Source organism: Schistocerca gregaria, chromosome 5, assembly GCF_023897955.1.
Source record: "Schistocerca gregaria isolate iqSchGreg1 chromosome 5, iqSchGreg1.2, whole genome shotgun sequence".
Taxonomy (NCBI): domain Eukaryota; kingdom Metazoa; phylum Arthropoda; class Insecta; order Orthoptera; family Acrididae; genus Schistocerca; species Schistocerca gregaria.
This window is the reverse complement of record NC_064924.1, coordinates 244,652,419-244,672,587: the sequence shown is the minus strand read 5'-3', so window position 1 is coordinate 244,672,587 and position 20,169 is coordinate 244,652,419. Positions and strand designations below refer to the sequence as shown.

The 20,169-nt window shown below is 49.9% G+C and overlaps 16 non-coding genes across 16 annotated transcripts; all 16 read left to right on the top strand.

The window, feature by feature from the left end:
• The first annotated feature begins 913 nt into the window (after window positions 1-913).
• On the top strand, window positions 914-1,032 carry LOC126273698 (5S ribosomal RNA). The gene has a single exon (XR_007549539.1). It is a non-coding gene; the product is annotated as a 5S ribosomal RNA (ribosomal RNA).
• Window positions 1,033-2,178: 1,146 nt separating this feature from the next.
• Window positions 2,179-2,297, top strand: LOC126273697 (5S ribosomal RNA). The gene has a single exon (XR_007549538.1). It is a non-coding gene; the product is annotated as a 5S ribosomal RNA (ribosomal RNA).
• Window positions 2,298-3,443: 1,146 nt separating this feature from the next.
• On the top strand, window positions 3,444-3,562 carry LOC126273696 (5S ribosomal RNA). The gene has a single exon (XR_007549537.1). It is a non-coding gene; the product is annotated as a 5S ribosomal RNA (ribosomal RNA).
• Window positions 3,563-4,708: 1,146 nt separating this feature from the next.
• LOC126273695 (5S ribosomal RNA) lies at window positions 4,709-4,827 on the top strand. Its single transcript, XR_007549536.1, has one exon. It is a non-coding gene; the product is annotated as a 5S ribosomal RNA (ribosomal RNA).
• A 1,146-nt stretch (window positions 4,828-5,973) lies between these two features.
• On the top strand, window positions 5,974-6,092 carry LOC126273694 (5S ribosomal RNA). The gene has a single exon (XR_007549535.1). It is a non-coding gene; the product is annotated as a 5S ribosomal RNA (ribosomal RNA).
• A 1,146-nt stretch (window positions 6,093-7,238) lies between these two features.
• Window positions 7,239-7,357, top strand: LOC126273692 (5S ribosomal RNA). Its single transcript, XR_007549533.1, has one exon. It is a non-coding gene; the product is annotated as a 5S ribosomal RNA (ribosomal RNA).
• Window positions 7,358-8,503: 1,146 nt separating this feature from the next.
• LOC126274045 (5S ribosomal RNA) lies at window positions 8,504-8,622 on the top strand. The gene has a single exon (XR_007549875.1). It is a non-coding gene; the product is annotated as a 5S ribosomal RNA (ribosomal RNA).
• Window positions 8,623-9,768: 1,146 nt separating this feature from the next.
• Window positions 9,769-9,887, top strand: LOC126273690 (5S ribosomal RNA). Its single transcript, XR_007549532.1, has one exon. It is a non-coding gene; the product is annotated as a 5S ribosomal RNA (ribosomal RNA).
• A 1,146-nt stretch (window positions 9,888-11,033) lies between these two features.
• LOC126274044 (5S ribosomal RNA) lies at window positions 11,034-11,152 on the top strand. Its single transcript, XR_007549874.1, has one exon. It is a non-coding gene; the product is annotated as a 5S ribosomal RNA (ribosomal RNA).
• Window positions 11,153-12,298: 1,146 nt separating this feature from the next.
• On the top strand, window positions 12,299-12,417 carry LOC126273689 (5S ribosomal RNA). The gene has a single exon (XR_007549531.1). It is a non-coding gene; the product is annotated as a 5S ribosomal RNA (ribosomal RNA).
• Window positions 12,418-13,563: 1,146 nt separating this feature from the next.
• Window positions 13,564-13,682, top strand: LOC126273688 (5S ribosomal RNA). The gene has a single exon (XR_007549530.1). It is a non-coding gene; the product is annotated as a 5S ribosomal RNA (ribosomal RNA).
• Window positions 13,683-14,828: 1,146 nt separating this feature from the next.
• On the top strand, window positions 14,829-14,947 carry LOC126273687 (5S ribosomal RNA). The gene has a single exon (XR_007549529.1). It is a non-coding gene; the product is annotated as a 5S ribosomal RNA (ribosomal RNA).
• A 1,146-nt stretch (window positions 14,948-16,093) lies between these two features.
• LOC126273686 (5S ribosomal RNA) lies at window positions 16,094-16,212 on the top strand. Its single transcript, XR_007549528.1, has one exon. It is a non-coding gene; the product is annotated as a 5S ribosomal RNA (ribosomal RNA).
• A 1,146-nt stretch (window positions 16,213-17,358) lies between these two features.
• LOC126273685 (5S ribosomal RNA) lies at window positions 17,359-17,477 on the top strand. The gene has a single exon (XR_007549527.1). It is a non-coding gene; the product is annotated as a 5S ribosomal RNA (ribosomal RNA).
• Window positions 17,478-18,623: 1,146 nt separating this feature from the next.
• Window positions 18,624-18,742, top strand: LOC126273684 (5S ribosomal RNA). Its single transcript, XR_007549526.1, has one exon. It is a non-coding gene; the product is annotated as a 5S ribosomal RNA (ribosomal RNA).
• A 1,147-nt stretch (window positions 18,743-19,889) lies between these two features.
• On the top strand, window positions 19,890-20,008 carry LOC126273683 (5S ribosomal RNA). The gene has a single exon (XR_007549525.1). It is a non-coding gene; the product is annotated as a 5S ribosomal RNA (ribosomal RNA).
• Window positions 20,009-20,169: the final 161 nt, after the last annotated feature.

Sequence of the window (20,169 nt, the reverse complement as noted above, 5' to 3'; positions counted from 1 at the left end):
AGAGCCTACTGTTTTGTAGGAGCGCTAAATTCCAATTTTGTAGCAGTGCACAACGGCAAATTTGTAAACAAAAATTTACCTTTCGTCGCTACAAGAGATGGATACTTTGCCGAACAGCCTGTGTCTTGTGTGCATGTTTTCGCACCTTTCCACGGCACGGCGCAGCACAGACCGGCTCTGGTAGCTCCGAACGGCCGCACACGGCGCCTCGGACACGTCGGTTCGGCCCGCGCCCATCTCGCAGATGCTTCTCGTACTTGTGCTGTCATATGGACCACGACCCGAGCGGCAGCGAGCGGCAGTCGAGCAAAGTCGGGACAAGTCGGGACGGAAGGGGACAGCCGAGAATGCACCGTGCGAATTACGCAAATATCTGGAAGCGCGACGCGTGTCAGGCAGGTGAGACCGCTTCCCTCTGTCTTCATTTCTTGCTTTCTTGTCACTACCCCTGCCAGCCCTTTTTTCATGCTACCTTTCTCATGTGACATAGATGCTTCCATACTGATTTTAAACTATCGTAAGATACGATATTAAGGAGCTCAATTTGAAAAGAGTGCGCCAAGGAAGACTTCCAAAGAGTCTCTGGAAATAACAAAACAGTGTGAAGTGACAGAAATGTTGTGAAATACGTCAGGGCATATTGTTTTGTAGCAGTGCACAACGGCAAATTTGTAAACAAAAATTTACCTTTCGTCGCTACAAGAGATGGATACTTTGTCGAACAAACGAATGACAGGCGGTGCAACGAGCAGCTGTGTTGTGCGTCTGACCCACGTGGCGGCGCGCCGCACTGCGCGTCGCCTTCGAGGTGGAAGGACGTGCTTTGCGTCAAATGTGCCACCGAAAACGGCGATTGCGTGTGTTGGGAGGAGAGGCGAAGCCTTCTTCTGCCGTGCGGCTACTGTATAAGGACGCCAACGGCCATACCATGTTGAATACACCGGTTCTCGTCCGATCACCGAAGTTAAGCAACATCGGGCCCGGTTAGTACTTGGATGGGTGACCGCCTGGGAACACCGGGTGCTGTTGGCTCCCTCTCTTCTTTTAAATTTTATGTCACTACACCTGCCAGTCCTCTTTTCATACAAACTCTCAGGTGCGACAAAGATGCTTCCACAAGCATTTTAAACCACTGTATTAAACGTAAGATGTGAAATTACAGCAATGAACTCAGTTTGAACAAGAATGCGCGGAGGAAGAGTGCTAGGAACTCGTTGAAAATAACGAAACACTGCGAATCGACAGATGTGCTCTTAAAATGCGTCAGAGCCTACTGTTTTGTAGGAGCGCTAAATTCCAATTTTGTAGCAGTGCACAACGGCAAATTTGTAAACAAAAATTTACCTTTCGTCGCTACAAGAGATGGATACTTTGCCGAACAGCCTGTGTCTTGTGTGCATGTTTTCGCACCTTTCCACGGCACGGCGCAGCACAGAGCGGCTCTGGTAGCTCCGAACGGCCGCACACGGCGCCTCGGACACGTCGGTTCGGCCCGCGCCCATCTCGCAGATGCTTCTCGTACTTGTGCTGTCATATGGACCACGACCCGAGCGGCAGCGAGCGGCAGTCGAGCAAAGTCGGGACAAGTCGGGACGGAAGGGGACAGCCGAGAATGCACCGTGCGAATTACGCAAATATCTGGAAGCGCGACGCGTGTCAGGCAGGTGAGACCGCTTCCCTCTGTCTTCATTTCTTGCTTTCTTGTCACTACCCCTGCCAGCCCTTTTTTCATGCTACCTTTCTCATGTGACATAGATGCTTCCATACTGATTTTAAACTATCGTAAGATACGATATTAAGGAGCTCAATTTGAAAAGAGTGCGCCAAGGAAGACTTCCAAAGAGTCTCTGGAAATAACAAAACAGTGTGAAGTGACAGAAATGTTGTGAAATACGTCAGGGCATATTGTTTTGTAGCAGTGCACAACGGCAAATTTGTAAACAAAAATTTACCTTTCGTCGCTACAAGAGATGGATACTTTGTCGAACAAACGAATGACAGGCGGTGCAACGAGCAGCTGTGTTGTGCGTCTGACCCACGTGGCGGCGCGCCGCACTGCGCGTCGCCTTCGAGGTGGAAGGACGTGCTTTGCGTCAAATGTGCCACCGAAAACGGCGATTGCGTGTGTTGGGAGGAGAGGCGAAGCCTTCTTCTGCCGTGCGGCTACTGTATAAGGACGCCAACGGCCATACCATGTTGAATACACCGGTTCTCGTCCGATCACCGAAGTTAAGCAACATCGGGCCCGGTTAGTACTTGGATGGGTGACCGCCTGGGAACACCGGGTGCTGTTGGCTCCCTCTCTTCTTTTAAATTTTATGTCACTACACCTGCCAGTCCTCTTTTCATACAAACTCTCAGGTGCGACAAAGATGCTTCCACAAGCATTTTAAACCACTGTATTAAACGTAAGATGTGAAATTACAGCAATGAACTCAGTTTGAACAAGAATGCGCGGAGGAAGAGTGCTAGGAACTCGTTGAAAATAACGAAACACTGCGAATCGACAGATGTGCTCTTAAAATGCGTCAGAGCCTACTGTTTTGTAGGAGCGCTAAATTCCAATTTTGTAGCAGTGCACAACGGCAAATTTGTAAACAAAAATTTACCTTTCGTCGCTACAAGAGATGGATACTTTGCCGAACAGCCTGTGTCTTGTGTGCATGTTTTCGCACCTTTCCACGGCACGGCGCAGCACAGAGCGGCTCTGGTAGCTCCGAACGGCCGCACACGGCGCCTCGGACACGTCGGTTCGGCCCGCGCCCATCTCGCAGATGCTTCTCGTACTTGTGCTGTCATATGGACCACGACCCGAGCGGCAGCGAGCGGCAGTCGAGCAAAGTCGGGACAAGTCGGGACGGAAGGGGACAGCCGAGAATGCACCGTGCGAATTACGCAAATATCTGGAAGCGCGACGCGTGTCAGGCAGGTGAGACCGCTTCCCTCTGTCTTCATTTCTTGCTTTCTTGTCACTACCCCTGCCAGCCCTTTTTTCATGCTACCTTTCTCATGTGACATAGATGCTTCCATACTGATTTTAAACTATCGTAAGATACGATATTAAGGAGCTCAATTTGAAAAGAGTGCGCCAAGGAAGACTTCCAAAGAGTCTCTGGAAATAACAAAACAGTGTGAAGTGACAGAAATGTTGTGAAATACGTCAGGGCATATTGTTTTGTAGCAGTGCACAACGGCAAATTTGTAAACAAAAATTTACCTTTCGTCGCTACAAGAGATGGATACTTTGTCGAACAAACGAATGACAGGCGGTGCAACGAGCAGCTGTGTTGTGCGTCTGACCCACGTGGCGGCGCGCCGCACTGCGCGTCGCCTTCGAGGTGGAAGGACGTGCTTTGCGTCAAATGTGCCACCGAAAACGGCGATTGCGTGTGTTGGGAGGAGAGGCGAAGCCTTCTTCTGCCGTGCGGCTACTGTATAAGGACGCCAACGGCCATACCATGTTGAATACACCGGTTCTCGTCCGATCACCGAAGTTAAGCAACATCGGGCCCGGTTAGTACTTGGATGGGTGACCGCCTGGGAACACCGGGTGCTGTTGGCTCCCTCTCTTCTTTTAAATTTTATGTCACTACACCTGCCAGTCCTCTTTTCATACAAACTCTCAGGTGCGACAAAGATGCTTCCACAAGCATTTTAAACCACTGTATTAAACGTAAGATGTGAAATTACAGCAATGAACTCAGTTTGAACAAGAATGCGCGGAGGAAGAGTGCTAGGAACTCGTTGAAAATAACGAAACACTGCGAATCGACAGATGTGCTCTTAAAATGCGTCAGAGCCTACTGTTTTGTAGGAGCGCTAAATTCCAATTTTGTAGCAGTGCACAACGGCAAATTTGTAAACAAAAATTTACCTTTCGTCGCTACAAGAGATGGATACTTTGCCGAACAGCCTGTGTCTTGTGTGCATGTTTTCGCACCTTTCCACGGCACGGCGCAGCACAGAGCGGCTCTGGTAGCTCCGAACGGCCGCACACGGCGCCTCGGACACGTCGGTTCGGCCCGCGCCCATCTCGCAGATGCTTCTCGTACTTGTGCTGTCATATGGACCACGACCCGAGCGGCAGCGAGCGGCAGTCGAGCAAAGTCGGGACAAGTCGGGACGGAAGGGGACAGCCGAGAATGCACCGTGCGAATTACGCAAATATCTGGAAGCGCGACGCGTGTCAGGCAGGTGAGACCGCTTCCCTCTGTCTTCATTTCTTGCTTTCTTGTCACTACCCCTGCCAGCCCTTTTTTCATGCTACCTTTCTCATGTGACATAGATGCTTCCATACTGATTTTAAACTATCGTAAGATACGATATTAAGGAGCTCAATTTGAAAAGAGTGCGCCAAGGAAGACTTCCAAAGAGTCTCTGGAAATAACAAAACAGTGTGAAGTGACAGAAATGTTGTGAAATACGTCAGGGCATATTGTTTTGTAGCAGTGCACAACGGCAAATTTGTAAACAAAAATTTACCTTTCGTCGCTACAAGAGATGGATACTTTGTCGAACAAACGAATGACAGGCGGTGCAACGAGCAGCTGTGTTGTGCGTCTGACCCACGTGGCGGCGCGCCGCACTGCGCGTCGCCTTCGAGGTGGAAGGACGTGCTTTGCGTCAAATGTGCCACCGAAAACGGCGATTGCGTGTGTTGGGAGGAGAGGCGAAGCCTTCTTCTGCCGTGCGGCTACTGTATAAGGACGCCAACGGCCATACCATGTTGAATACACCGGTTCTCGTCCGATCACCGAAGTTAAGCAACATCGGGCCCGGTTAGTACTTGGATGGGTGACCGCCTGGGAACACCGGGTGCTGTTGGCTCCCTCTCTTCTTTTAAATTTTATGTCACTACACCTGCCAGTCCTCTTTTCATACAAACTCTCAGGTGCGACAAAGATGCTTCCACAAGCATTTTAAACCACTGTATTAAACGTAAGATGTGAAATTACAGCAATGAACTCAGTTTGAACAAGAATGCGCGGAGGAAGAGTGCTAGGAACTCGTTGAAAATAACGAAACACTGCGAATCGACAGATGTGCTCTTAAAATGCGTCAGAGCCTACTGTTTTGTAGGAGCGCTAAATTCCAATTTTGTAGCAGTGCACAACGGCAAATTTGTAAACAAAAATTTACCTTTCGTCGCTACAAGAGATGGATACTTTGCCGAACAGCCTGTGTCTTGTGTGCATGTTTTCGCACCTTTCCACGGCACGGCGCAGCACAGAGCGGCTCTGGTAGCTCCGAACGGCCGCACACGGCGCCTCGGACACGTCGGTTCGGCCCGCGCCCATCTCGCAGATGCTTCTCGTACTTGTGCTGTCATATGGACCACGACCCGAGCGGCAGCGAGCGGCAGTCGAGCAAAGTCGGGACAAGTCGGGACGGAAGGGGACAGCCGAGAATGCACCGTGCGAATTACGCAAATATCTGGAAGCGCGACGCGTGTCAGGCAGGTGAGACCGCTTCCCTCTGTCTTCATTTCTTGCTTTCTTGTCACTACCCCTGCCAGCCCTTTTTTCATGCTACCTTTCTCATGTGACATAGATGCTTCCATACTGATTTTAAACTATCGTAAGATACGATATTAAGGAGCTCAATTTGAAAAGAGTGCGCCAAGGAAGACTTCCAAAGAGTCTCTGGAAATAACAAAACAGTGTGAAGTGACAGAAATGTTGTGAAATACGTCAGGGCATATTGTTTTGTAGCAGTGCACAACGGCAAATTTGTAAACAAAAATTTACCTTTCGTCGCTACAAGAGATGGATACTTTGTCGAACAAACGAATGACAGGCGGTGCAACGAGCAGCTGTGTTGTGCGTCTGACCCACGTGGCGGCGCGCCGCACTGCGCGTCGCCTTCGAGGTGGAAGGACGTGCTTTGCGTCAAATGTGCCACCGAAAACGGCGATTGCGTGTGTTGGGAGGAGAGGCGAAGCCTTCTTCTGCCGTGCGGCTACTGTATAAGGACGCCAACGGCCATACCATGTTGAATACACCGGTTCTCGTCCGATCACCGAAGTTAAGCAACATCGGGCCCGGTTAGTACTTGGATGGGTGACCGCCTGGGAACACCGGGTGCTGTTGGCTCCCTCTCTTCTTTTAAATTTTATGTCACTACACCTGCCAGTCCTCTTTTCATACAAACTCTCAGGTGCGACAAAGATGCTTCCACAAGCATTTTAAACCACTGTATTAAACGTAAGATGTGAAATTACAGCAATGAACTCAGTTTGAACAAGAATGCGCGGAGGAAGAGTGCTAGGAACTCGTTGAAAATAACGAAACACTGCGAATCGACAGATGTGCTCTTAAAATGCGTCAGAGCCTACTGTTTTGTAGGAGCGCTAAATTCCAATTTTGTAGCAGTGCACAACGGCAAATTTGTAAACAAAAATTTACCTTTCGTCGCTACAAGAGATGGATACTTTGCCGAACAGCCTGTGTCTTGTGTGCATGTTTTCGCACCTTTCCACGGCACGGCGCAGCACAGACCGGCTCTGGTAGCTCCGAACGGCCGCACACGGCGCCTCGGACACGTCGGTTCGGCCCGCGCCCATCTCGCAGATGCTTCTCGTACTTGTGCTGTCATATGGACCACGACCCGAGCGGCAGCGAGCGGCAGTCGAGCAAAGTCGGGACAAGTCGGGACGGAAGGGGACAGCCGAGAATGCACCGTGCGAATTACGCAAATATCTGGAAGCGCGACGCGTGTCAGGCAGGTGAGACCGCTTCCCTCTGTCTTCATTTCTTGCTTTCTTGTCACTACCCCTGCCAGCCCTTTTTTCATGCTACCTTTCTCATGTGACATAGATGCTTCCATACTGATTTTAAACTATCGTAAGATACGATATTAAGGAGCTCAATTTGAAAAGAGTGCGCCAAGGAAGACTTCCAAAGAGTCTCTGGAAATAACAAAACAGTGTGAAGTGACAGAAATGTTGTGAAATACGTCAGGGCATATTGTTTTGTAGCAGTGCACAACGGCAAATTTGTAAACAAAAATTTACCTTTCGTCGCTACAAGAGATGGATACTTTGTCGAACAAACGAATGACAGGCGGTGCAACGAGCAGCTGTGTTGTGCGTCTGACCCACGTGGCGGCGCGCCGCACTGCGCGTCGCCTTCGAGGTGGAAGGACGTGCTTTGCGTCAAATGTGCCACCGAAAACGGCGATTGCGTGTGTTGGGAGGAGAGGCGAAGCCTTCTTCTGCCGTGCGGCTACTGTATAAGGACGCCAACGGCCATACCATGTTGAATACACCGGTTCTCGTCCGATCACCGAAGTTAAGCAACATCGGGCCCGGTTAGTACTTGGATGGGTGACCGCCTGGGAACACCGGGTGCTGTTGGCTCCCTCTCTTCTTTTAAATTTTATGTCACTACACCTGCCAGTCCTCTTTTCATACAAACTCTCAGGTGCGACAAAGATGCTTCCACAAGCATTTTAAACCACTGTATTAAACGTAAGATGTGAAATTACAGCAATGAACTCAGTTTGAACAAGAATGCGCGGAGGAAGAGTGCTAGGAACTCGTTGAAAATAACGAAACACTGCGAATCGACAGATGTGCTCTTAAAATGCGTCAGAGCCTACTGTTTTGTAGGAGCGCTAAATTCCAATTTTGTAGCAGTGCACAACGGCAAATTTGTAAACAAAAATTTACCTTTCGTCGCTACAAGAGATGGATACTTTGCCGAACAGCCTGTGTCTTGTGTGCATGTTTTCGCACCTTTCCACGGCACGGCGCAGCACAGAGCGGCTCTGGTAGCTCCGAACGGCCGCACACGGCGCCTCGGACACGTCGGTTCGGCCCGCGCCCATCTCGCAGATGCTTCTCGTACTTGTGCTGTCATATGGACCACGACCCGAGCGGCAGCGAGCGGCAGTCGAGCAAAGTCGGGACAAGTCGGGACGGAAGGGGACAGCCGAGAATGCACCGTGCGAATTACGCAAATATCTGGAAGCGCGACGCGTGTCAGGCAGGTGAGACCACTTCCCTCTGTCTTCATTTCTTGCTTTCTTGTCACTACCCCTGCCAGCCCTTTTTTCATGCTACCTTTCTCATGTGACATAGATGCTTCCATACTGATTTTAAACTATCGTAAGATACGATATTAAGGAGCTCAATTTGAAAAGAGTGCGCCAAGGAAGACTTCCAAAGAGTCTCTGGAAATAACAAAACAGTGTGAAGTGACAGAAATGTTGTGAAATACGTCAGGGCATATTGTTTTGTAGCAGTGCACAACGGCAAATTTGTAAACAAAAATTTACCTTTCGTCGCTACAAGAGATGGATACTTTGTCGAACAAACGAATGACAGGCGGTGCAACGAGCAGCTGTGTTGTGCGTCTGACCCACGTGGCGGCGCGCCGCACTGCGCGTCGCCTTCGAGGTGGAAGGACGTGCTTTGCGTCAAATGTGCCACCGAAAACGGCGATTGCGTGTGTTGGGAGGAGAGGCGAAGCCTTCTTCTGCCGTGCGGCTACTGTATAAGGACGCCAACGGCCATACCATGTTGAATACACCGGTTCTCGTCCGATCACCGAAGTTAAGCAACATCGGGCCCGGTTAGTACTTGGATGGGTGACTGCCTGGGAACACCGGGTGCTGTTGGCTCCCTCTCTTCTTTTAAATTTTATGTCACTACACCTGCCAGTCCTCTTTTCATACAAACTCTCAGGTGCGACAAAGATGCTTCCACAAGCATTTTAAACCACTGTATTAAACGTAAGATGTGAAATTACAGCAATGAACTCAGTTTGAACAAGAATGCGCGGAGGAAGAGTGCTAGGAACTCGTTGAAAATAACGAAACACTGCGAATCGACAGATGTGCTCTTAAAATGCGTCAGAGCCTACTGTTTTGTAGGAGCGCTAAATTCCAATTTTGTAGCAGTGCACAACGGCAAATTTGTAAACAAAAATTTACCTTTCGTCGCTACAAGAGATGGATACTTTGCCGAACAGCCTGTGTCTTGTGTGCATGTTTTCGCACCTTTCCACGGCACGGCGCAGCACAGAGCGGCTCTGGTAGCTCCGAACGGCCGCACACGGCGCCTCGGACACGTCGGTTCGGCCCGCGCCCATCTCGCAGATGCTTCTCGTACTTGTGCTGTCATATGGACCACGACCCGAGCGGCAGCGAGCGGCAGTCGAGCAAAGTCGGGACAAGTCGGGACGGAAGGGGACAGCCGAGAATGCACCGTGCGAATTACGCAAATATCTGGAAGCGCGACGCATGTCAGGCAGGTGAGACCACTTCCCTCTGTCTTCATTTCTTGCTTTCTTGTCACTACCCCTGCCAGCCCTTTTTTCATGCTACCTTTCTCATGTGACATAGATGCTTCCATACTGATTTTAAACTATCGTAAGATACGATATTAAGGAGCTCAATTTGAAAAGAGTGCGCCAAGGAAGACTTCCAAAGAGTCTCTGGAAATAACAAAACAGTGTGAAGTGACAGAAATGTTGTGAAATACGTCAGGGCATATTGTTTTGTAGCAGTGCACAACGGCAAATTTGTAAACAAAAATTTACCTTTCGTCGCTACAAGAGATGGATACTTTGTCGAACAAACGAATGACAGGCGGTGCAACGAGCAGCTGTGTTGTGCGTCTGACCCACGTGGCGGCGCGCCGCACTGCGCGTCGCCTTCGAGGTGGAAGGACGTGCTTTGCGTCAAATGTGCCACCGAAAACGGCGATTGCGTGTGTTGGGAGGAGAGGCGAAGCCTTCTTCTGCCGTGCGGCTACTGTATAAGGACGCCAACGGCCATACCATGTTGAATACACCGGTTCTCGTCCGATCACCGAAGTTAAGCAACATCGGGCCCGGTTAGTACTTGGATGGGTGACCGCCTGGGAACACCGGGTGCTGTTGGCTCCCTCTCTTCTTTTAAATTTTATGTCACTACACCTGCCAGTCCTCTTTTCATACAAACTCTCAGGTGCGACAAAGATGCTTCCACAAGCATTTTAAACCACTGTATTAAACGTAAGATGTGAAATTACAGCAATGAACTCAGTTTGAACAAGAATGCGCGGAGGAAGAGTGCTAGGAACTCGTTGAAAATAACGAAACACTGCGAATCGACAGATGTGCTCTTAAAATGCGTCAGAGCCTACTGTTTTGTAGGAGCGCTAAATTCCAATTTTGTAGCAGTGCACAACGGCAAATTTGTAAACAAAAATTTACCTTTCGTCGCTACAAGAGATGGATACTTTGCCGAACAGCCTGTGTCTTGTGTGCATGTTTTCGCACCTTTCCACGGCACGGCGCAGCACAGACCGGCTCTGGTAGCTCCGAACGGCCGCACACGGCGCCTCGGACACGTCGGTTCGGCCCGCGCCCATCTCGCAGATGCTTCTCGTACTTGTGCTGTCATATGGACCACGACCCGAGCGGCAGCGAGCGGCAGTCGAGCAAAGTCGGGACAAGTCGGGACGGAAGGGGACAGCCGAGAATGCACCGTGCGAATTACGCAAATATCTGGAAGCGCGACGCGTGTCAGGCAGGTGAGACCGCTTCCCTCTGTCTTCATTTCTTGCTTTCTTGTCACTACCCCTGCCAGCCCTTTTTTCATGCTACCTTTCTCATGTGACATAGATGCTTCCATACTGATTTTAAACTATCGTAAGATACGATATTAAGGAGCTCAATTTGAAAAGAGTGCGCCAAGGAAGACTTCCAAAGAGTCTCTGGAAATAACAAAACAGTGTGAAGTGACAGAAATGTTGTGAAATACGTCAGGGCATATTGTTTTGTAGCAGTGCACAACGGCAAATTTGTAAACAAAAATTTACCTTTCGTCGCTACAAGAGATGGATACTTTGTCGAACAAACGAATGACAGGCGGTGCAACGAGCAGCTGTGTTGTGCGTCTGACCCACGTGGCGGCGCGCCGCACTGCGCGTCGCCTTCGAGGTGGAAGGACGTGCTTTGCGTCAAATGTGCCACCGAAAACGGCGATTGCGTGTGTTGGGAGGAGAGGCGAAGCCTTCTTCTGCCGTGCGGCTACTGTATAAGGACGCCAACGGCCATACCATGTTGAATACACCGGTTCTCGTCCGATCACCGAAGTTAAGCAACATCGGGCCCGGTTAGTACTTGGATGGGTGACTGCCTGGGAACACCGGGTGCTGTTGGCTCCCTCTCTTCTTTTAAATTTTATGTCACTACACCTGCCAGTCCTCTTTTCATACAAACTCTCAGGTGCGACAAAGATGCTTCCACAAGCATTTTAAACCACTGTATTAAACGTAAGATGTGAAATTACAGCAATGAACTCAGTTTGAACAAGAATGCGCGGAGGAAGAGTGCTAGGAACTCGTTGAAAATAACGAAACACTGCGAATCGACAGATGTGCTCTTAAAATGCGTCAGAGCCTACTGTTTTGTAGGAGCGCTAAATTCCAATTTTGTAGCAGTGCACAACGGCAAATTTGTAAACAAAAATTTACCTTTCGTCGCTACAAGAGATGGATACTTTGCCGAACAGCCTGTGTCTTGTGTGCATGTTTTCGCACCTTTCCACGGCACGGCGCAGCACAGAGCGGCTCTGGTAGCTCCGAACGGCCGCACACGGCGCCTCGGACACGTCGGTTCGGCCCGCGCCCATCTCGCAGATGCTTCTCGTACTTGTGCTGTCATATGGACCACGACCCGAGCGGCAGCGAGCGGCAGTCGAGCAAAGTCGGGACAAGTCGGGACGGAAGGGGACAGCCGAGAATGCACCGTGCGAATTACGCAAATATCTGGAAGCGCGACGCGTGTCAGGCAGGTGAGACCACTTCCCTCTGTCTTCATTTCTTGCTTTCTTGTCACTACCCCTGCCAGCCCTTTTTTCATGCTACCTTTCTCATGTGACATAGATGCTTCCATACTGATTTTAAACTATCGTAAGATACGATATTAAGGAGCTCAATTTGAAAAGAGTGCGCCAAGGAAGACTTCCAAAGAGTCTCTGGAAATAACAAAACAGTGTGAAGTGACAGAAATGTTGTGAAATACGTCAGGGCATATTGTTTTGTAGCAGTGCACAACGGCAAATTTGTAAACAAAAATTTACCTTTCGTCGCTACAAGAGATGGATACTTTGTCGAACAAACGAATGACAGGCGGTGCAACGAGCAGCTGTGTTGTGCGTCTGACCCACGTGGCGGCGCGCCGCACTGCGCGTCGCCTTCGAGGTGGAAGGACGTGCTTTGCGTCAAATGTGCCACCGAAAACGGCGATTGCGTGTGTTGGGAGGAGAGGCGAAGCCTTCTTCTGCCGTGCGGCTACTGTATAAGGACGCCAACGGCCATACCATGTTGAATACACCGGTTCTCGTCCGATCACCGAAGTTAAGCAACATCGGGCCCGGTTAGTACTTGGATGGGTGACCGCCTGGGAACACCGGGTGCTGTTGGCTCCCTCTCTTCTTTTAAATTTTATGTCACTACACCTGCCAGTCCTCTTTTCATACAAACTCTCAGGTGCGACAAAGATGCTTCCACAAGCATTTTAAACCACTGTATTAAACGTAAGATGTGAAATTACAGCAATGAACTCAGTTTGAACAAGAATGCGCGGAGGAAGAGTGCTAGGAACTCGTTGAAAATAACGAAACACTGCGAATCGACAGATGTGCTCTTAAAATGCGTCAGAGCCTACTGTTTTGTAGGAGCGCTAAATTCCAATTTTGTAGCAGTGCACAACGGCAAATTTGTAAACAAAAATTTACCTTTCGTCGCTACAAGAGATGGATACTTTGCCGAACAGCCTGTGTCTTGTGTGCATGTTTTCGCACCTTTCCACGGCACGGCGCAGCACAGAGCGGCTCTGGTAGCTCCGAACGGCCGCACACGGCGCCTCGGACACGTCGGTTCGGCCCGCGCCCATCTCGCAGATGCTTCTCGTACTTGTGCTGTCATATGGACCACGACCCGAGCGGCAGCGAGCGGCAGTCGAGCAAAGTCGGGACAAGTCGGGACGGAAGGGGACAGCCGAGAATGCACCGTGCGAATTACGCAAATATCTGGAAGCGCGACGCGTGTCAGGCAGGTGAGACCGCTTCCCTCTGTCTTCATTTCTTGCTTTCTTGTCACTACCCCTGCCAGCCCTTTTTTCATGCTACCTTTCTCATGTGACATAGATGCTTCCATACTGATTTTAAACTATCGTAAGATACGATATTAAGGAGCTCAATTTGAAAAGAGTGCGCCAAGGAAGACTTCCAAAGAGTCTCTGGAAATAACAAAACAGTGTGAAGTGACAGAAATGTTGTGAAATACGTCAGGGCATATTGTTTTGTAGCAGTGCACAACGGCAAATTTGTAAACAAAAATTTACCTTTCGTCGCTACAAGAGATGGATACTTTGTCGAACAAACGAATGACAGGCGGTGCAACGAGCAGCTGTGTTGTGCGTCTGACCCACGTGGCGGCGCGCCGCACTGCGCGTCGCCTTCGAGGTGGAAGGACGTGCTTTGCGTCAAATGTGCCACCGAAAACGGCGATTGCGTGTGTTGGGAGGAGAGGCGAAGCCTTCTTCTGCCGTGCGGCTACTGTATAAGGACGCCAACGGCCATACCATGTTGAATACACCGGTTCTCGTCCGATCACCGAAGTTAAGCAACATCGGGCCCGGTTAGTACTTGGATGGGTGACCGCCTGGGAACACCGGGTGCTGTTGGCTCCCTCTCTTCTTTTAAATTTTATGTCACTACACCTGCCAGTCCTCTTTTCATACAAACTCTCAGGTGCGACAAAGATGCTTCCACAAGCATTTTAAACCACTGTATTAAACGTAAGATGTGAAATTACAGCAATGAACTCAGTTTGAACAAGAATGCGCGGAGGAAGAGTGCTAGGAACTCGTTGAAAATAACGAAACACTGCGAATCGACAGATGTGCTCTTAAAATGCGTCAGAGCCTACTGTTTTGTAGGAGCGCTAAATTCCAATTTTGTAGCAGTGCACAACGGCAAATTTGTAAACAAAAATTTACCTTTCGTCGCTACAAGAGATGGATACTTTGCCGAACAGCCTGTGTCTTGTGTGCATGTTTTCGCACCTTTCCACGGCACGGCGCAGCACAGAGCGGCTCTGGTAGCTCCGAACGGCCGCACACGGCGCCTCGGACACGTCGGTTCGGCCCGCGCCCATCTCGCAGATGCTTCTCGTACTTGTGCTGTCATATGGACCACGACCCGAGCGGCAGCGAGCGGCAGTCGAGCAAAGTCGGGACAAGTCGGGACGGAAGGGGACAGCCGAGAATGCACCGTGCGAATTACGCAAATATCTGGAAGCGCGACGCGTGTCAGGCAGGTGAGACCGCTTCCCTCTGTCTTCATTTCTTGCTTTCTTGTCACTACCCCTGCCAGCCCTTTTTTCATGCTACCTTTCTCATGTGACATAGATGCTTCCATACTGATTTTAAACTATCGTAAGATACGATATTAAGGAGCTCAATTTGAAAAGAGTGCGCCAAGGAAGACTTCCAAAGAGTCTCTGGAAATAACAAAACAGTGTGAAGTGACAGAAATGTTGTGAAATACGTCAGGGCATATTGTTTTGTAGCAGTGCACAACGGCAAATTTGTAAACAAAAATTTACCTTTCGTCGCTACAAGAGATGGATACTTTGTCGAACAAACGAATGACAGGCGGTGCAACGAGCAGCTGTGTTGTGCGTCTGACCCACGTGGCGGCGCGCCGCACTGCGCGTCGCCTTCGAGGTGGAAGGACGTGCTTTGCGTCAAATGTGCCACCGAAAACGGCGATTGCGTGTGTTGGGAGGAGAGGCGAAGCCTTCTTCTGCCGTGCGGCTACTGTATAAGGACGCCAACGGCCATACCATGTTGAATACACCGGTTCTCGTCCGATCACCGAAGTTAAGCAACATCGGGCCCGGTTAGTACTTGGATGGGTGACCGCCTGGGAACACCGGGTGCTGTTGGCTCCCTCTCTTCTTTTAAATTTTATGTCACTACACCTGCCAGTCCTCTTTTCATACAAACTCTCAGGTGCGACAAAGATGCTTCCACAAGCATTTTAAACCACTGTATTAAACGTAAGATGTGAAATTACAGCAATGAACTCAGTTTGAACAAGAATGCGCGGAGGAAGAGTGCTAGGAACTCGTTGAAAATAACGAAACACTGCGAATCGACAGATGTGCTCTTAAAATGCGTCAGAGCCTACTGTTTTGTAGGAGCGCTAAATTCCAATTTTGTAGCAGTGCACAACGGCAAATTTGTAAACAAAAATTTACCTTTCGTCGCTACAAGAGATGGATACTTTGCCGAACAGCCTGTGTCTTGTGTGCATGTTTTCGCACCTTTCCACGGCACGGCGCAGCACAGAGCGGCTCTGGTAGCTCCGAACGGCCGCACACGGCGCCTCGGACACGTCGGTTCGGCCCGCGCCCATCTCGCAGACGCTTCTCGTACTTGTGCTGTCATATGGACCACGACCCGAGCGGCAGCGAGCGGCAGTCGAGCAAAGTCGGGACAAGTCGGGACGGAAGGGGACAGCCGAGAATGCACCGTGCGAATTACGCAAATATCTGGAAGCGCGACGCGTGTCAGGCAGGTGAGACCGCTTCCCTCTGTCTTCATTTCTTGCTTTCTTGTCACTACCCCTGCCAGCCCTTTTTTCATGCTACCTTTCTCATGTGACATAGATGCTTCCATACTGATTTTAAACTATCGTAAGATACGATATTAAGGAGCTCAATTTGAAAAGAGTGCGCCAAGGAAGACTTCCAAAGAGTCTCTGGAAATAACAAAACAGTGTGAAGTGACAGAAATGTTGTGAAATACGTCAGGGCATATTGTTTTGTAGCAGTGCACAACGGCAAATTTGTAAACAAAAATTTACCTTTCGTCGCTACAAGAGATGGATACTTTGTCGAACAAACGAATGACAGGCGGTGCAACGAGCAGCTGTGTTGTGCGTCTGACCCACGTGGCGGCGCGCCGCACTGCGCGTCGCCTTCGAGGTGGAAGGACGTGCTTTGCGTCAAATGTGCCACCGAAAACGGCGATTGCGTGTGTTGGGAGGAGAGGCGAAGCCTTCTTCTGCCGTGCGGCTACTGTATAAGGACGCCAACGGCCATACCATGTTGAATACACCGGTTCTCGTCCGATCACCGAAGTTAAGCAACATCGGGCCCGGTTAGTACTTGGATGGGTGACCGCCTGGGAACACCGGGTGCTGTTGGCTCCCTCTCTTCTTTTAAATTTTATGTCACTACACCTGCCAGTCCTCTTTTCATACAAACTCTCAGGTGCGACAAAGATGCTTCCACAAGCATTTTAAACCACTGTATTAAACGTAAGATGTGAAATTACAGCAATGAACTCAGTTTGAACAAGAATGCGCGGAGGAAGAGTGCTAGGAACTCGTTGAAAATAACGAAACACTGCGAATCGACAGATGTGCTCTTAAAATGCGTCAGAGCCTACTGTTTTGTAGGAGCGCTAAATTCCAATTTTGTAGCAGTGCACAACGGCAAATTTGTAAACAAAAATTTACCTTTCGTCGCTACAAGAGATGGATACTTTGCCGAACAGCCTGTGTCTTGTGTGCATGTTTTCGCACCTTTCCACGGCACGGCGCAGCACAGAGCGGCTCTGGTAGCTCCGAACGGCCGCACACGGCGCCTCGGACACGTCGGTTCGGCCCGCGCCCATCTCGCAGATGCTTCTCGTACTTGTGCTGTCATATGGACCACGACCCGAGCGGCAGCGAGCGGCAGTCGAGCAAAGTCGGGACAAGTCGGGACGGAAGGGGACAGCCGAGAATGCACCGTGCGAATTACGCAAATATCTGGAAGCGCGACGCGTGTCAGGCAGGTGAGACCGCTTCCCTCTGTCTTCATTTCTTGCTTTCTTGTCACTACCCCTGCCAGCCCTTTTTTCATGCTACCTTTCTCATGTGACATAGATGCTTCCATACTGATTTTAAACTATCGTAAGATACGATATTAAGGAGCTCAATTTGAAAAGAGTGCGCCAAGGAAGACTTCCAAAGAGTCTCTGGAAATAACAAAACAGTGTGAAGTGACAGAAATGTTGTGAAATACGTCAGGGCATATTGTTTTGTAGCAGTGCACAACGGCAAATTTGTAAACAAAAATTTACCTTTCGTCGCTACAAGAGATGGATACTTTGTCGAACAAACGAATGACAGGCGGTGCAACGAGCAGCTGTGTTGTGCGTCTGACCCACGTGGCGGCGCGCCGCACTGCGCGTCGCCTTCGAGGTGGAAGGACGTGCTTTGCGTCAAATGTGCCACCGAAAACGGCGATTGCGTGTGTTGGGAGGAGAGGCGAAGCCTTCTTCTGCCGTGCGGCTACTGTATAAGGACGCCAACGGCCATACCATGTTGAATACACCGGTTCTCGTCCGATCACCGAAGTTAAGCAACATCGGGCCCGGTTAGTACTTGGATGGGTGACCGCCTGGGAACACCGGGTGCTGTTGGCTCCCTCTCTTCTTTTAAATTTTATGTCACTACACCTGCCAGTCCTCTTTTCATACAAACTCTCAGGTGCGACAAAGATGCTTCCACAAGCATTTTAAACCACTGTATTAAACGTAAGATGTGAAATTACAGCAATGAACTCAGTTTGAACAAGAATGCGCGGAGGAAGAGTGCTAGGAACTCGTTGAAAATAACGAAACACTGCGAATCGACAGATGTGCTCTTAAAATGCGTCAGAGCCTACTGTTTTGTAGGAGCGCTAAATTCCAATTTTGTAGCAGTGCACAACGGCAAATTTGTAAACAAAAATTTACCTTTCGTCGCTACAAGAGATGGATACTTTGCCGAACAGCCTGTGTCTTGTGTGCATGTTTTCGCACCTTTCCACGGCACGGCGCAGCACAGAGCGGCTCTGGTAGCTCCGAACGGCCGCACACGGCGCCTCGGACACGTCGGTTCGGCCCGCGCCCATCTCGCAGACACTTCTCGTACTTGTGCTGTCATATGGACCACGACCCGAGCGGCAGCGAGCGGCAGTCGAGCAAAGTCGGGACAAGTCGGGACGGAAGGGGACAGCCGAGAATGCACCGTGCGAATTACGCAAATATCTGGAAGCGCGACGCGTGTCAGGCAGGTGAGACCGCTTCCCTCTGTCTTCATTTCTTGCTTTCTTGTCACTACCCCTGCCAGCCCTTTTTTCATGCTACCTTTCTCATGTGACATAGATGCTTCCATACTGATTTTAAACTATCGTAAGATACGATATTAAGGAGCTCAATTTGAAAAGAGTGCGCCAAGGAAGACTTCCAAAGAGTCTCTGGAAATAACAAAACAGTGTGAAGTGACAGAAATGTTGTGAAATACGTCAGGGCATATTGTTTTGTAGCAGTGCACAACGGCAAATTTGTAAACAAAAATTTACCTTTCGTCGCTACAAGAGATGGATACTTTGTCGAACAAACGAATGACAGGCGGTGCAACGAGCAGCTGTGTTGTGCGTCTGACCCACGTGGCGGCGCGCCGCACTGCGCGTCGCCTTCGAGGTGGAAGGACGTGCTTTGCGTCAAATGTGCCACCGAAAACGGCGATTGCGTGTGTTGGGAGGAGAGGCGAAGCCTTCTTCTGCCGTGCGGCTACTGTATAAGGACGCCAACGGCCATACCATGTTGAATACACCGGTTCTCGTCCGATCACCGAAGTTAAGCAACATCGGGCCCGGTTAGTACTTGGATGGGTGACCGCCTGGGAACACCGGGTGCTGTTGGCTCCCTCTCTTCTTTTAAATTTTTATGTCACTACACCTGCCAGTCCTCTTTTCATACAAACTCTCAGGTGCGACAAAGATGCTTCCACAAGCATTTTAAACCACTGTATTAAACGTTAGATGTGAAATTACAGCAATGAACTCAGTTTGAACAAGAATGCGCGGAGGAAGAGTGCTAGGAACTCGTTGAAAATAACGAAACACTGCGAATCGACAGATGTGCTCTTAAAATGCGTCAGAGCCTACTGTTTTGTAGGAGCGCTAAATTCCAATTTTGTAGCAGTGCACAACGGCAAATTTGTAAACAAAAATTTACCTTTCGTCGCTACAAGAGATGGATACTTTGCCGAACAGCCTGTGTCTTGTGTGCATGTTTTCGCACCTTTCCACGGCACGGCGCAGCACAGAGCGGCTCTGGTAGCTCCGAACGGCCGCACACGGCGCCTCGGACACGTCGGTTCGGCCCGCGCCCATCTCGCAGATGCTTCTCGTACTTGTGCTGTCATATGGACCACGACCCGAGCGGCAGCGAGCGGCAGTCGAGCAAAGTCGGGACAAGTCGGGACGGAAGGGGACAGCCGAGAATGCACCGTGCGAATTACGCAAATATCTGGAAGCGCGACGCGTGTCAGGCAGGTGAGACCGCTTCCCTCTGTCTTCATTTCTTGCTTTCTTGTCACTACCCCTGCCAGCCCTTTTTTCATGCTACCTTTCTCATGTGACATAGATGCTTCCATACTGATTTTAAACTATCGTAAGATACGATATTAAGGAGCTCAATTTGAAAAGAGTGCGCCAAGGAAGACTTCCAAAGAGTCTCTGGAAATAACAAAACAGTGTGAAGTGACAGAAATGTTGTGAAATACGTCAGGGCATATTGTTTTGTAGCAGTGCACAACGGCAAATTTGTAAACAAAAATTTACCTTTCGTCGCTACAAGAGATGGATACTTTGTCGAACAAACGAATGACAGGCGGTGCAACGAGCAGCTGTGTTGTGCGTCTGACCCACGTGGCGGCGCGCCGCACTGCGCGTCGCCTTCGAGGTGGAAGGACGTGCTTTGCGTCAAATGTGCCACCGAAAACGGCGATTGCGTGTGTTGGGAGGAGAGGCGAAGCCTTCTTCTGCCGTGCGGCTACTGTATAAGGACGCCAACGGCCATACCATGTTGAATACACCGGTTCTCGTCCGATCACCGAAGTTAAGCAACATCGGGCCCGGTTAGTACTTGGATGGGTGACCGCCTGGGAACACCGGGTGCTGTTGGCTCCCTCTCTTCTTTTAAATTTTATGTCACTACACCTGCCAGTCCTCTTTTCATACAAACTCTCAGGTGCGACAAAGATGCTTCCACAAGCATTTTAAACCACTGTATTAAACGTAAGATGTGAAATTACAGCAATGAACTCAGTTTGAACAAGAATGCGCGG